Source organism: Chinchilla lanigera, unplaced genomic scaffold (assembly GCF_000276665.1).
Source record: "Chinchilla lanigera isolate Chin_1 unplaced genomic scaffold, ChiLan1.0 scaffold00031, whole genome shotgun sequence".
NCBI lineage: Eukaryota > Metazoa > Chordata > Mammalia > Rodentia > Chinchillidae > Chinchilla > Chinchilla lanigera.
This window is the reverse complement of record NW_004955432.1, coordinates 22,713,946-22,730,769: the sequence shown is the minus strand read 5'-3', so window position 1 is coordinate 22,730,769 and position 16,824 is coordinate 22,713,946. Positions and strand designations below refer to the sequence as shown.

The following is a 16,824-nucleotide window of genomic DNA, read 5'->3' as shown; positions in this document are numbered from 1 at the left end:
AAAAGATGTGCCATACGTATTTTTAAATTTTTGTTTCCCATTACCCCCACAAGTAACTCAAATGTTCAGACAATTTCCAAGTTAAAGTAATTAAATAACCCCCAAAATTGCACCTACTTTGAAGAAGACATGGTATTGGTTGTTCAAAATGGTTATTTTTAGTGCTGGGTGTTTTGCTTTGATTTTCTTGCTTTCCTTTCTGCAATAGTTTCTACCTATGGTAACTATAAAGTTGACAATACTGTAAAATATAACTTCTAATTTTCAATACAATATCAAAATTATGTAGTACAGAAATGTAAACATTCTGGGGTCAGTATTATCATTTAACTGATCTTCCCCCAAACTCTGTAAAGTATCAGAGAAAGCAGAATTCTACCCCATCACCTACCTACCCAGTGCTCCACTCTGCGGTCAAAGCCGCTAACGCCCGCCCACCTCACCTGCCACTCCAAGAAGGCCCATCTCACTTTGCTCATGCCCTTAGTCGGGGGTACAGACTGGGAAGCTTTCTATGAAAAAGCGTGGCATGGTCTATTCCTTGTAATTAAGATGTTCAAACAGCTAAAACACTAATATCATGATTGCTTTAAAATAATATGCTCAAAATACCTAATAACAACTATCTTAATTTCCATATAGCTTACAAGTATATAGAAATACCGATTTTGCTGATATCAGATGTCACAGAATGACACCTTAAGCCTTTCATAATTTAGTAGTATTGGTATGGATTTTTAAAGATTCATCTAATTTTTAAGAGTGGTTTTATTTTAATCCATTATAATTTAATAATTCTTAAATCACAGATATATTAAGGAAATGCAGTTTATTAACAGACCAGGAACATAATGAAACATCTAAATTAGAAAGACAGATGAAGAGAACAGTAGGTAGATATAAAACCCTAGCAATGTCAGACTTCAAAAACTCAACAGAATGTTTAAGAACCGGACTTTCAGTCAAAGGAAGATTCAAGTCTCACCTTAGCCACTTACTAATTGAATTATGTTAAGCAAGTTTTAAAATCTCTCTGAGCCTTAATATGCTCATAAATCCACAAAAGCCCTCAATCAATGCCTAGAACATAGCCAGCACCTAACATGTAAATACTACTTTATGTTCTAATTCATGTGCTAATTTAACCCTTAAAATAAATCTACACAGTATCATCCCCATTTTACTGAGGCATAGAAGATACATAACTTCCCTAAGATGACAAACTATAACTAGCAGTGTATATCGAAGTAGGATACCAGTAGTCTACATCAAAATCCTTGTGCTTGACCACTGAACGACACTGCCTCTGTAGGTGTTCAGTCCACAGATGCAAAGATAAAAATGATTTCAAAAACTTAGGTTCACTGTTCTTGATAAAACCAGCACTGTAGTTTGCCAAATATTTCTGTGCAGAATGATAAAAACTCTTTTATACGTTATTTTCAATTCCAACACATGGAAAAACCAACAGAGAGGGAGAATGAAAGGGACAACGTTTGAAGTCATGCTGGTAACTTAAAATGTAAGCTGCACAAGCCCGTTACGCAGAAGTAAAGACTCGAGTGCACAAAGCTGTAACCACAGCAGGACAGGACCATCCATTACATACTCAGCACCCACTAAATCCCTTTCTACTTCTCAGCTGTCCGAATAGCACGGTAGACAGTGCTGGCCTAGACACTATAAAGGTATAGAAGGTTCATCTGACAATAACCTCAAGCTCACTTAGGAAACCCTTCAACTAGACCCCCCTACCCACCTCCAGAAGAATCTTCTCTATTTTCATATCACCATTAGCAAATGAGGCTTGCTAGTGTGCCTGGATGCCGCCTCCCCAAACCCATCACATCACGGTTCTCCCCAACACACATGACAACTTAGCTTAAACAAAGGCTTTTCTCAGGTCACCTGCTCTAGGCTGTGGGCCAAGGATTACTGTCCTAACTACGATTTACTGAGTCAGCAGTTATAATACCTGCACACTGCACCGCTGCACTCCACCCCAGATTCCAGTGACAATGTAACCTTCATGACTCAAACTGGAAGCAGCACTGTGACTGAATCAAGGGAACTGTGATCTAGCCAAGACTGCCACTCTTCACCTTTCTGTGACAATTCCTGTATGTTTCCTCACTGGTAAAATGAGCAAGTTAAACTAGATGCTCCTTAAAATCTAATCCAACTCTAATGCGCTAGATTATACTTCAGAGCCGTCACAGCTGGATGAGAACTCTGGAGTAATTCCCTACGCTTCCCCACATCCAGCCCACATCCCCTCTTTCTAGCTACAGAGGGCACTGGAAACAGCCCCCCTTAGGGGCAGGAAACCAGGGCACCACATGTATCGCCCTAATCCAGTACACACTGTTGAATGCTGAGGTTCTCAGGAAGCCACCATTTACAGGCACACTGTTCTTTTCCAGACAGGGTACCAAAAAACTAGTCTAGGGGAGACTAGAAAAGCACACTCACAAAACGCACTTGGAAATAACTACTGGAGGCACTGCCTACTGGAGGCTCACTGCCTGGTGAGTTACACCTCCTAGGACTACGCAGCCTAGCTGCCTGCGATACAGCTTCTGATAGGGAGCCCCCTTCCGGGACTTGACACGGGACAGGGAGTGCTGAGAGTTCCTCGGTGACAGCTCAGAGGCTGAGGTACAGCGCTCTTTAACATGGTTTTCCTGTCTGGAGTTTCTACGCTGTGAATCCATAGCTCTCTCCCCTACCTAGAAAGAAAGGGCGTAAGAACAGCTCTCACATTACTCGATCTTCTTACACCCGAAGGCCGTAACTTAACCATAATAAATTAACTTCCCAACCCATATGATAACTCGCTTTGTTACTAAAGGTTTTTAAACCACTTAGATGGGATTATAAATGCTCGCTCTGTTCTCCCACATTTCAGATATGATAATAAGGAGTTTCCCCCTTGATCTTTTTAAAATTATTTTTATTAGTGTGTAGTTGTCATACATATTGATCACATTCATCATATGGGATTTGTACCTGTACATAATATATCCTGATTTTTCTTTTGTTCCCCCATTCCTTTTCCTCTCCCTTTAACTCATCTTCCCCTCCCCATTTACAAAAGCTTTGTTTCCATTTTTTCTATTCTCTTTTTTCCCTTCCGTCCCTCTTCCCTATCCCGCTCGCTCCCCTTCCCTTTTGCACATGTCCTTCCTTCTTCCTAATATCTATTCTCTATTATGCTCCTTCTTCACCCTTTACGTTTCTCACATGAAACAGTCTTGATTCTCGCTTCCCTCACCTACACATCAAAGCTAAGCCGAAATGCCTTAAAATTATGCCTCACCCCAATTTCCCCTTAGTCTTTCGAACTCAGGATCCCCTTACTCTTGAGTCTAGAAAAACTTACCTGGTACATTTCATCCTACCACTCTCCCAAGCTTCCTACCACCTACTCCAGCATGCATCTAGCCTCGCGCTTCCTCCTGATAGGCTCTGCTTACTGAACAAAAGGAGATCCCAAAATGTGAGAAGACAGCACAAAAGGATTCCCTGGATAAAGATTCCTGCACCGTAAGTCCATCTCCTCCCATTAATGAGCTTTACCTCCCATACTTGAAAACTATTGTTAAGACAGGTAAGTACCAACCAAATAACAAAACAGCCCTATGAAATGAGTGAACCAGCATGCCACGACCCAGACTACACTATACATTCCCTATGACAAAGAACCAAGACAAATATAAGAACTGTACTCAGAGGGCACAAAAGCACAATTATGACCAAGTATGGGCTATTTCTGAATAGATATCATCTGTTTGTTATATTTTCTTAAATGGTGGCAGAATCCAAGGATCTCAGTGGCTGAAACACACAGATGTTTTATAAAGTATCAGGGGCTCTCTTCCTACAAAGGCCTCCAGGAAGGTGACACCACGTAACCACAGCTGGAAGGAGGGGAAAACCATGTTTATAAAAGGTAGAGGAAAATACCCCAGCCATGAACGTGTTTACTCTATCAGAAGGTAACTGTAAAAAAAAAATTATGTTAAGTATTTAAGGTTAACCAATAAAAAAGAATACACATTAATTAATCTCAATGTAAAATTAGGATTAAAGCAACTAAAATGCCTAGTAAAAATCTGAAAGATTAAGATTTTCTTCCTACAAATACAAATCCAACAATAAATATGCTTGTTCATCTTATACTCTGATGGTGAAGGGCATTTTACATGCATTTGAATCAACGTTCTAATGTGAAGAACAGAATCAAAATCCATGTTTCTATTTTTAAAAAAACAGGGAAGTACCCTCGTCAGACATAGCCTTATGTAGGAAAGGTGCTTTAGGTAAACCACAGACCTCCTTGTGTGGTTTTGGTCTGTTCACCTGGTTGGGAAAACGAACTACTGGAAAACAAGCAAAAAAAAGTCATGAAAAATGGGCATGAATGAACTACCATAGGTTGTGCCAGAGACAAAAAAAAGAAAGAGTGGAGAAATTCTTCAAGAAATATAATAGCATTTGGCTAGAGATCCCAGTAAGCAAAGAAGGTCACAAATTTCCATGGTACTCTAAAACATAAATCATTGTTCACCAATACAAGCTGAAAGACAATTCTTGAGGTATTAGAAATTCATTATTGCACAGATAGCTACTTTGGTTGGGCAATTCAGAACAGAACTTGACTTGTGAAATTAATAGGGGCATGAGACTAATTTTGTCAAGGCATATAAATATGGGTCTGTCAGACTCAGTGTTATTCTTTAAAATATGTCTATTGATGAATTATTAATTTTATGAGTTTTATTATATAAAACAATGAGTACTTGAGGAAAAAAATCCAAAAATGAAGTCATGAGTTTTTAATATTTATTGTTTATAAGAAACCATCTGAATTTTCAACATTGACTTTTGTGTGTACAAAGTCTGAAAAAGAACATCAGAAACAAATTCCCACATGAACTACAATGAAAATACCAATAGCACTCTACAAAAAAAAATTTTCAATTATCACACCTAAGGCAGTCTGCACACATGACAATACCATGTTCCATACACACGCATCACATACACTGCCAGCACGTATCTTCTGTTTTCCTGGCCTTACTGTAGGACATGCTTAACATCTCAGTGGTTGTGCTGATTTGTCAGGAGGTTCTTATTATGTTATACAATGTGTAGTTAACAGGAACATAAAATAGCAGTAAAATGAAGTATTAAATTCTTAATATGTATTGTGCATTTAAAGTAGACATGAACATTTTCACATCAGCTGTATAGTTGCTAATACAACCTAAAAGATAACTCAAAAATACAAATCTATGTGAACTACAATGTAAGCTCAAAGTCTACCACAAAAATAAGCTTTGCTTCAACTGTCAAAGCCACGGCAAGCTTCACACATGATTACTGCACGTTCCATGCACAGATCTCACTTACACCGACAGGATGTGTACTTAGCTTTCCTTTCCTATGTGGCAGTCCGGTTCCCTCTCTTCCTGTTCTCAGGACCTTCCTACTACATTACACAACATGCACTTAGCAGGGAAATAAGACGCCAATAAAGTAAAATATCATATATGTAATGAGTGCTTAGAATAGACATTAAGATTACTATCTCAGCTGTTTACTTGCTTAATATCAAAATAAAAAGATAACATCAAAAATTAAAACCTATGAGAACTATACTGAAAACACAAAACTCTACCACAGAAATAAGCTTTGCTTCAACTGGCATACCCACAGCAGTCTTCACACATGACAACTACATGTTCCATACACAAGTATCACTTCCACTGATAGCACATATGCTTTATTTTCCCACACTTTCTTGTGGCGAACAGTCGATATTTTGTTTTCCTGTTGTCATAGTAGGTTTTTGTGATGCTGCACCTGCCTGTTCACCTGTCAGCTCACCAGCGTGCTCTGCAATTTATTTTTTGCATAGTTCCCTGGGCAGAAACATTCTGTTTCTCCTCTTCCGTAAATGATCTATTATGAGCTCCAGTCTCAATCCTCTAAGAAAATTTCTCCACGATATTTTGCACTTGTTATTTTCTTTGTAAGCTATCAAACTGTAAAAAAAAAAACAAAAAGACCCGGGCGTGATAGCACACGCCTGTAATGCCAGCACTCAAGACGCTGAGGCAGGAGGATTGTTGTGAGTTCCAGGCCAGCCTCTGCTACAAAGTGAGCTCAAGGCTAGCCTGAACTGCATAGCGAGACCTTGTCTCAAAAAAAAAAACAACAACAACAACAACACACAAAAAAACAAGCTATCAAACTATGTCACACGTTTAGGATCAAGTAAAACACAACCACTGGCCAATGCTTTGTGCTCCAAGTGACATCACAGTTGCTACATAACTCATCAACACCTACTTCACCTTCTGTTTTGTCGTTGAAAGTCTCCATCTCAGGTTTCCATTTTGTCGCGGTTTCCCTATCAGTATTACCATCATGGTGAAATGCTGAATCAGCACTACCAGTTTGCTTTTTCTTTGCCATATATGAGGCCAGTGTTACATCTTTCTAAAATCCAAAGGTTATACTACACAATTCTTTCTTTTGAAATTGCAACATTTCACGTGGAGTTTCTGTTTTGTGCCTGTGTACGGTTCCTTCACTGGTCAACTTGTGCTCCGTTAGCAAATGTAACATCAACTGGAAACTGGTGAGCCAGCTGTCAGATGTCACATTTTGATTAGTTTGGGAGATGGGAGTAACGAGTCTGTTCACAGCGTCATTCAGTTTATCATTATACAACTAAGTACCTGATGGTTGAGTTTCTGGATAAATGCCTAAATTGAAAGAATAGTAAGTCTTCACATCTACAAGGGCATAAAATTTTATGACATAGTTTAACCCATCACTTTTACATAAGTCTTTTACATTCCTGTGATCACCATGAAAAATCTGTGCAAAGTACAGCAGACCCGTGAATGTTAGTGAGGTGTCATAACAAACACATTTTAAATATGGCTACTCTGCACACAGAAATGTTACTTGCATTTCAGCCTTGTGTATTTCACAGCGTCTTGTAGCATTTCATCTGTTACAATTTCAAACACTGAATGACAGTGTTGATATTCTGTCCAATACATTTCACCCCTGACAGACCTTCGCTATATTTTTGGACCTAGTTCTAATATGGTCTTTCCATTTGGTTATGTCAGCATTTTGGAACATTTTGACTAGTCAGATATGCAGGTTGCTGATTCCTTCAGCATTCGTGTCTGTATCAGTCCATTCTTGCTCCATTTCACTGTCACAGGAACTCAGGCTCACACAGCCAAAGGCAAAGTCAGCATATCATCATCATCATCGTCGTCGTCGTCATCGTTGTTGTCCATCCACACCACTCTTCTATTACAAAAGCACGTATTTTACCATAATGGATCATCGTCATCATCCACACATGAGTAATCTGAAAATTCACCTTTTTTTTGTCTTTTTGAGACAGGGTCTCTTGCTAGTAGTTTAGGCTGGCCTTGAGCTCACTTTGTAGCCCAGGCTGGTCTTGAACCCACAATGATCCTCCTGCCTCACCCTCCCAAGTGCTGGATGTACGGGCATTTGCCACCATGCCTGGCAAAGAAAGAACTGTGTTGGCTGGGAATCAAATAATTCACTTTTGACCTCCTCCAAAATTTGCAAATCTGGTTTTTCATGTGCCAATGTGCAGAACTAAGCTGCATCTACCAGTAAAATAAAAAGAAAACTTTTTAACAAATCCTAGAGAGATGTGGGTCTACTGGACTCTCTATGATGCTCAGGTAAACATATCAAAAAAAATGTTCCATAAAGCATAAGGATGGATAAAAAATCTCGTTTTGCTATTTTGCACATGTACACACACCTTGCCATTCATCATACCACATGGGTAAACACATAAATTGCTTCCTATATTCCTCAGGGAAGGTACTGACACACAGCCAACTACTATTACAGCCAACTACTTTTTTTTTTTTTTTGGCACCAGGAATTAAACTCCAGACCTCGTGCCTGCCAGGCAACTTATTTCCCCAGCCATACGGCCAATCACTATTACAATTTGTAAAGTACACATTTACAGTAGAAGAAAAAAAGAAAGGATGGGTCTGCTAGACCCAGCCTTACGCTCTTAAATGTAGATTATTTCTGAAGTCTTTGTTAGCTCTAAAGTACAACTCTGTAATGAGCTATACAGATCACGATACCTGATTTGGGTTTTTGACAGCTTCAGCATATCTATGAAAGCTTACATGGATGATATTTTCACATTTCATTATCCTTCAAATAAGAAGCAGATGATTTCCTCTTGTTATTTATGGCTCTTTGAAAAGCCATTGAAAATATATTTCTGATCAGGACAACTGCTATTTTCTTAAAAATAACTGAGTCTTAATACAGAGGTAACAGCGTACAAGAGAAATGCCGCAAAGTGTGATCTCTGCGAAATGTGCATAAAAACGAACTTTTGTGCCTGACGCGACCACACACACAAGGTTGTGACGCTTCTCTATTTAAAAACAAGAAAAAGCATAAAAATCAGGTTAATTTGCTTCCACAGAAACTTATCTTCAAAAATGCTTCATTTTCCAGAGAAATCACACTTGATGCATATGAACCACAATACATGCAGTCTGACTCCAGACCAAGCAGTCCTGAACTTAGTCCCTGCCACTGCTACCTATAAATTAAAAGTCCTTCTCCTCCAAACCTCCATTTCTTCTTCTGTAGAACAAGAATGTTATACTTAGGACAGGTTGAGCATCCCTAATCCAAAATTCTGAAACCTGAAAAATTCCAAGATCCAAAACTTTCAAATAGATATATCACGCCCGAAGTGGAAAATCCCATATTTGACCTCACATGACAGGTGTGCTAAAAATATTTCTTTAAATTACCTTCAGCCTATGTACATAAGGTATTCATTAAACATATATCTTGTGTCTAGACTTGGGTACCATCCACAAGATATCTGAGTATGGATATGCAATATTTCAAAGTCTGAAAAAAAAAGTCTGAAACTTGAAACACTTTGAGTCCTAAGCATTTTGAATAAAGGATATTCCACCTGTAGTAAGGGAAATTATATATGCATAATGGTATATAAACATTGATGTGGGAAGACAGCTACAGCACATTACTGAGCATAAAAATAGTTTATAAACAATGGGAGTAATGTAGTAGCATTGTAGAGGGTTTTTTTAAAGTATACAGGAGAAAAACAGAAGGAAAATTCTGGTGCATGCTACAACACAGAAGAATCTTAAGGACACTCTGCAGTAAAAACAGACAAGTATTGTGTGACTCCTCTGGTAGGAGGTACGTGAAAGTATGAGGATGGTTCCCAGAGGTGGATGGGGTGCTTACTGGATATAAAGCTTCAGTTTTGTAACATGAAAGAGTTCTGAAAACTGCACAGCAGTTTTAGACAGCAGCGAATAGACTTAAAACTACTGAAATGTACAGTTAAAATATTTGAGAGTAAATTTTGTTATGTAAATATTTTATAATTTAAAAATCTTAAAATAGCTTTTAGAAATAAACTAAGTTTACAAGGTTTTAAATTCTATCTCTTGACAGAATCAGTGATGGTTTTCACCTCTGACTTTATATATTTCTTTACTGTTTACAAAAGTAGCACAAGCTCATTATGAAAAACATTCTACCCAGTTTCTCATAAAAGGCATTTTCATTTCATATGTGAAGTAAACCTAAAAGTTATGAAATCCAGCAACCAAGAGATCAATTAGTCCTAACATACATGAAGACTAAATACTGTAACCAGGAAATACAAAATTTATCTATATAAGTAAAATTTATTCTTTAATCTTATGCCCAGCACTGGTTTTAAGTGAATAAATGAATAAGTTTAAGCAGAAAACAACTTTTTTTTGAGACAGGGTCTTTCTAAGTAGTCCTGTTGTCATGGTTTGGGGTTTTTGCCAGGGAACAATATAGTACAGGACACATATTTTATACAATTATTTTATACTAGTCACCCAAAGAACCATATACAAGTGAGTGCAGGAAATGTGTCCACACACTAAAGACTCAAGAATCCAGCTGAGGGCCTGAATCCTGCATTAATGTCCTGCATGAGTCCAGCTGAAGACCTGGTGCCCATAACAGTGCCTCCCATGAGTCCAACTGGAGGTCAGGAGCCCATGACAATGTCTCATACAGGCTTATTTCACGGATGTGTGCTGGAAGGCCCAAAGGTCAGTGGTGGAATCTAGAAAGTCTGTGCCAGCGGGATGAAGGATCTGTGCTAGCAGGCTGAGGGATCTGCACTGGAGCTAGGAAGCAATGCTCAAAGTAAGAACCAGAGCTCCCCGGAAAAGTACCACAGCCATCCTCAGCAACAGTGAGGTTCTGAGCTCCTCCAATAATCAGAACAGCTGAGTTCCCATCAGGAAAGCCAATGTGATAAGCTTCTCCAGGAGACTGAGCAGTGCACTATCCTCCCCAACACCCAAACCAGGCAGTGATGCTCAGAGTGAGGACCACAGCTCCCCCAAAGTGAACTGAAGCCATTCTCAGTGACAATAAGGTCCTGAGCTCATTGGAGAATGAAAACAGCCAAGTTCATCAGGAAAGCCAGCATGAAAAGCTCCTCCAAGAGAAGAACCAACAGCTCCTTACAGCTTCTCTCCACTTCCAAAAGGCTCCCAACAGCTTCTACCAGCTCCGAACAGCCTACTTCTTCTCCAGTTCTGCCTCTTATGCTGTTGGCAACAACCCTCAGGTGGGCCTCCCACACCCAGCACCACGCTTACTCAGTTCAGCTGGGTGTTACAGGTTGACCACCAGTTGTCAATCCACTACACCTATGTAGTATCAAACTCACAATCCTCCTGTCTCATCTCTGCATGCACCACCACACCTGGCAGACAGTAAGTTCTTAAATCTCAGAAAATGTACAAGGCATTCAGAATAAGTTATTCTCTTATACTACTACCAAGAGCAGGGTCCCTAAAACACAAGGAAGATTAAGTAAGCAAACAGTGGTTGAAATTTTGAAAGTAAAGATGTAGGCAAAAAGGTGATGCACTTGTAACTGCGCTCCTTTAAGAGCTTTATTATTTTCAATAAAATATGGATACTCCTTTAAAATATGGACACTGACCCTACTTATAAATGAACTATAAAAAAGGCATGAAGTAGGGAAAGTATCAGAATTAGAGCAAGATCCCTCCTTGGATGCTCCTTTACGCAAACTTGTGCCTCAGTTTTCACTGATGTGGATGGTTTGCTGTGAGATTCACATGGAGAACCTGGTGAAAGCACCTTATAAATGGGAGGATGCCATGAATCGAAATTTATTACTATTAAGCTTCTAGTGTTGAATTTCTTAAAAATAATATATCTCCAAAACATTCCTATTTAGGAGCTATCCATTTACATTTAACAAACAAAACAGTAGCTTTTTGAATGTTAAAATGCCTAGTTAAGGACAGAATATCTCCTCTGATGAGTCATTCTTTCATATGGTACTCAACCTTCTCAATTCCTTTCCGACTTTTTCCCAGGCCTTTTTTCCCCTACATACTTTTCACAAACATAATTTATTTTTAAATTGCTGTCTGGGAATTCAGCAGCATACTGTATCTTACTAAAGCACTCCATGTTAGTCACTGTTTCCATAACCCACCAACACTCAGGAGGAAGTGTGATAATGCGAAGAAGGCACTAAATCCAGTGGGGTCTATCAGTCACGTCCTTCAGCATTTCATTAAAAATCTGGCACATGACCATGTATGAAAAGTGGAAACGCTTTTCTAATACTTGGAAAACAGAGGCTCTGGGAAGCAAGTCATTTCCAGACAGGCGATGACTGAGAGGGGAGTGGATGGAAACTGAGGAAGACAGGACCAACAGCTTCAAGATTTTCCTATTCTGTACAATGTTAAAATAATAACGTTTTATATCCATATAACATGGCTTCGAAACATCAAAAACTTGTTTCCATAGTAAATAATGATGAGTAAGTGGGAAAATGTTTTAATTATTTTATCAGCATTATAACATATTAACTGAGACATTCCATTTCAGTAAATTTATATTCAATAGATCTCTTAGTACTTCTATACAAATGTAAAAGATGTTAGGAATGTGTGTGTCTCTCTTAAAAGAAAAAGTATGCATGGAGGATAGATGATATCATAGTGAACAAAACACAGAGGCAAGTGAACTTCCAGGCATTATACATCGGCAACATATTTAAACACAGCCATGTTTCAAAAATAGCTAAGGAAAACATAAAACATGCCAGTTTCCCACACACTCCTAATTCTACTTGAATTCTTCTTTACAGAAGTACAGATTAAAGTGTCATGAATGTTTCATTCTACTCAAAATATTCCATGAAAAAGAAGTCACTCATCTTTTTAATCATTTCTGTTACCTACCTTTTAAAAAAAGTTAGGGACTATTTTTAAATTGTACTTCAGCATTTATCTCTAAAGCAGTGCAAGATAAAAAATAATGGTCACAGACATTTCAAAAACCAGATATCAAGCATTAGCACATTGAATGTTAAATATACAATAAACATAAAAAGAAAAAAATAAGTTTTATTTCTATAATCAAAAGTCTGTTTTCAAACACTCATCATTGCAATCTATTGGGAAACAGATCTCTTAAAATATGAATAGGTTATTTAGGTCATTTGGGGAATAGCTTCTACATTTTTTCCCAGAGCACAGAACAAGAACTTATTTGCACAAATCCCCCAGACAAAATTTAAAAATCAGGTATAAAGTATGCGAGAGGGATAGAATTTTTGAATTTATAGTAAATACATCAAGAGAGTGTTCTCTCTCTCTCTTTTTTTTTTGGTAGCTCATGTGAGTACTAAAGTGTAAATATATCTGGATCAATTAATAAAAAATATAACAGTAGAAATTATTTAGGATGGTCCAGGGGATGTTTGCTTTACATTTTTAACGTAAGAAAAGGTTTTGAAAGAAAAATAAAAACCAACATTTATTGAGTGCTTGGCATGTGTTAGATACTCAAACACTATAATAGAAACTTTCATGCAAAAAAAAGAAAGAAAGAAAGAAAGAAACTTGCACGCAGTGGGGGATGTAGCTCAAGGTAGAGCACTTGCCCAGCATGATCCCAGGCACTGGAAAAAAAAGAAACTTTCATATGTTGTATCATCACAATCATCCTCTCTGTCTCTACCATAAAACAATGGTGGACTCTTGTTAAAGATATAATTATACTCTGCTGCAAGATAAAGATCTGGCAATTACTATGATATCAGACCAAAAATAGGGAAAATGGTCACTTTTCCCTTTTTTTAGTATGCCCCCTGAATGATGCCAATGCAGTTATCAGCCTATCACCCATAATAACCAAAACCAACCAAACAAAGAAGATATACTAGACTATTTCAAAACCAGTCTCTGGTTACAATGAGTTACCAGTGGCATACTGTCTTCTCACCTTGGTCTAGGGACAACCTCAAAGCTTACAGGTTCTGTTACAGCAACGTGAATTGCTTCTGAATGTTATCATTACCTGACCCCTGCAATTTTATCACTTTACTACTAGTCCCCTCTGTAACACACAGACATAAAGCCCCTCCTTAAAGTTCATTTATCAAGTGAAAAGTTCCTTTCCAGGCAAACAGACCCCGAAGTTTCAGATAGTAACAGCAAATATCAAGAAAAACACTCAATTCCCTTAGCACTGGTTTTATGAAGTTGGCCAATAAATTTGGAAACATATTCTATACACTCTTCTACATAAAACTACAAGCAGTCTGACTGACTTGTCTTCTAAAATGGAGACAGACAAATACTGCGTGGTTGAAGTTTCAGCTAACATAATAAGATCCCCTGCTTTCTTTCCTCTGCAGCAGAAAATTTTTCAGTCATTCCCATAGATTTTTATACACAGTAGTATAGAAAACCGCATATCTAGAACTTTGGAGACTACCTACCAGATTATGAATATTCAGAGAAGAAACAATCCTTTAAATGTTAGGAACTTTAAATTTTACTAAATTCTTACCATCAAAATCTGCCACCACAATTTCTCAGCGATAGGTACTTTAAGCAGGATAAAATTACAATTAACTTCCCTGGACCCCAAGAATTAAAACAGAATAGTACTGGCCAGTTATTGTGACAACACAAAGCTCCCCACCACCATCTCTATGTGTCCCCTGGGGGACAACACTACCATTCCAGTCTTCAAATTCCTCTGCCTTCTTAGGTCATGTGAAGCTCAGAAGAAATCTCTCTTAATAAATATTTTGAGAGACTACAGAACTAACTGCAGGTACGATGAAGATGATGTGGGATATAAGACTAATCCCCTAAAAGATCTATTTAACAAACTGCTTGAAAAGTCCCAAAGGTCACTGCCTTTTGATCACTTGTTTCTCCTTTCATAAAGGTACTATAATTACTTCTATGCCAGTGCTATCCAATATAATATTGCCGGTGTGTGATACAATAGTATATAGAGCTATTTAAATTTAAATTAATTAAAATTCAGTAAATGATAAGAATTGTAAATATATATGCATCAATGCTGGCAAACCCAATGTCATAAAACAAGAACTACTTGACATAAAAGGACGGACGGAGCCGGGGATATGACTCAGCAGCACAGCACCTGTGCAAGGCCGTGAGTTTGATTCCCAGTACCCCCAAAAAATAAATAAATAAAGGACAGACAAATACCAATACAATAATAGAAACTTTAATACCTTACTCTCATAAATAGGCCAACCAAATAAAAACTCAGCAAAGAAATACGAGTTCAATCATACCTCTGTTGTATCCAATAACAGCAATATTTTCATCAGTCTACAGAACTTTCTCCAAAACAGACCACCTCTTAGGCTAGAAAGTATGCTTAAATAAATCAAAAGCAGTAAAATAATCTCTTGTATCCTATCACATCACAATGGAATGGAACTAGAAAACAACCAAAAAACCCACAAAAATATGCAAACAAGTACAGATTAAATAATACATACTTGAATAATCAATGGTCACAGAAGTTACCAGGAAAGACATATAGTTCTTTGATCAAATGACAATGGCTGAACAAAATATCAAAACCTGTAGGGGAAAATTAAAGATGGAAATTTACAGCTGTGTGTGCCTAGTTCAAGGTCCCAGAAAAACAAGAGCAATCTCAATCAAAATTTGTAGGATGAAAGAAATTATGAAGAGCAAGGCAGAAATCAATGAAATTGAGACTAAAAAACCAAAAGCTCAATGAATGAAAGAGCTGGTTCTTTGAAAGGATAAGCAATATCAATAAGCTCTTGGCCAAATTCACCAAAAAAAAAGAAAAGACCCATAGTGATGCAATTAGAAATGAAAAAGAGACCCGGGCGTGGTGGAGCAAGCCTGTAATCCCAGCACTCGGGAGGCTGAGCCAGGGGGATCCTTGTGAGTTCGAGGCCAGCCTGGGCTACAAAATGAGCTCAAGGTCAGCCTGAACTGCATAGTGAGTCCCTGTTTCAAAAAGACAAAAAATCAAAAAGACAACATCACAACAGTCACTACTGAAATCTAGAGGATTATAAGAAACTATTTTGAGGAACAAGGGGATGGCTGCCTGGGGGGCAACAGCAAGGCTGTCTCTGAATTGACACTGGAAGAAAAGAGGTACCCTGAGGTGGGAACAAAAGATGAAGTCTGTTATGGGAGGATAAATGAAGAGAGAATCTAGCTAGACAAAAATCCAGGGTCTAGGGGGTTTACAAGCAGAAATCAAAACACCCCCGGATCACGGCACCTTACCCACCAGGCCTGGCATGCATGCCACCTTGGGAGAGGACTAGACTAAAGGAGGCAGCCAGCTCCGCTGCAGTGACCTGGTCAGTGAAACAGACTCACAACCATCCTCACCTCCCCACTGGGCACAGTCAGCGAGCCACGTGCAAGCAAGGAATTCTGAGAGCCAAAAGCAGGACAGCATCACAAGATAGAATGGCATACACTCCGTGTTTGAAAACAGTAACGCTCCAGAGACTGCAACTGGTGGGAGTGTGGCAAGAAAGAAGGCTTGACCAACATCGGAAAAATCAAAGCGGCCTATTTCCTGACATACAGTGGGGATGCTGTACTTCGGGTCATTCAGTGTGCTAGAAGGACCCACAGGGTGGGCCCCCAGCACCTCTTAGCTGGGGAATGCCCAGGACCGTGACAAGTACATGGAGCGGAAAGTGGAGCAGGGGAGGTCTGTAAATGGAGAGAGAGACTGGTGCCCAGGGCAGAGTGATTCAGTGGAGCCGGCAGAGTGTGTGAGGCCTGTGCACTGCCCCGCACTGGCAAAGGGGGTCCATGCTGAGCCTGGGCGCCGGCCTGAGACGGAGACAACTGCATACAGAGAGATGGACAATGGCACCCGGGCTGGAGGTCCTCTGGCCATATACGAGCAAAGGAAAACCCGTGCAGGGAAGACACGGACATGACCACAGCATCTGCCAGGCAGTGGAAGGAATGACAGCGTGACATATCTGGCACGAGTCAAGGGAACTGGAGAACCAGGAGTTGCACAAACTACACCACGTCTGCTGCCTCCCAAAGCAAGTGAGGCAACCAAATTTTGAGATCATGAGGGAAGCCTGCAGTCAGGCACACCAGCTCACAGCTCACAGCGGAAGGCAGGTGCAGAGAGAGCGACCACCCCCACTGCCGCCGACAGGCACCGGAGTGAGCCTCAGGGCAGACCTGCCCGCTGCTCGCACGCTGTACTGAAGCGCAGAAGAGACTCTGGACGCTCTGCGTTAATCCTGTGACAACCGTGTGAAGGTTTTTACTTTTACTGGTGTTTCCTGGCTTGTTTTTCTGGATTATTTTCGGGTTTTTTTTTTTTTGTCTT

At 39.2% G+C, this 16,824-nt stretch overlaps 1 protein-coding gene across 1 annotated transcript in view; it reads right to left on the bottom strand.

Moving 5' to 3' along the window:
- St7 (suppression of tumorigenicity 7) overlaps window positions 1-16,824 on the bottom strand; it is a 271,419-nt gene that overhangs the window by 206,394 nt on the left and 48,201 nt on the right. The gene's annotated exons all lie outside the window — the stretch shown is intronic.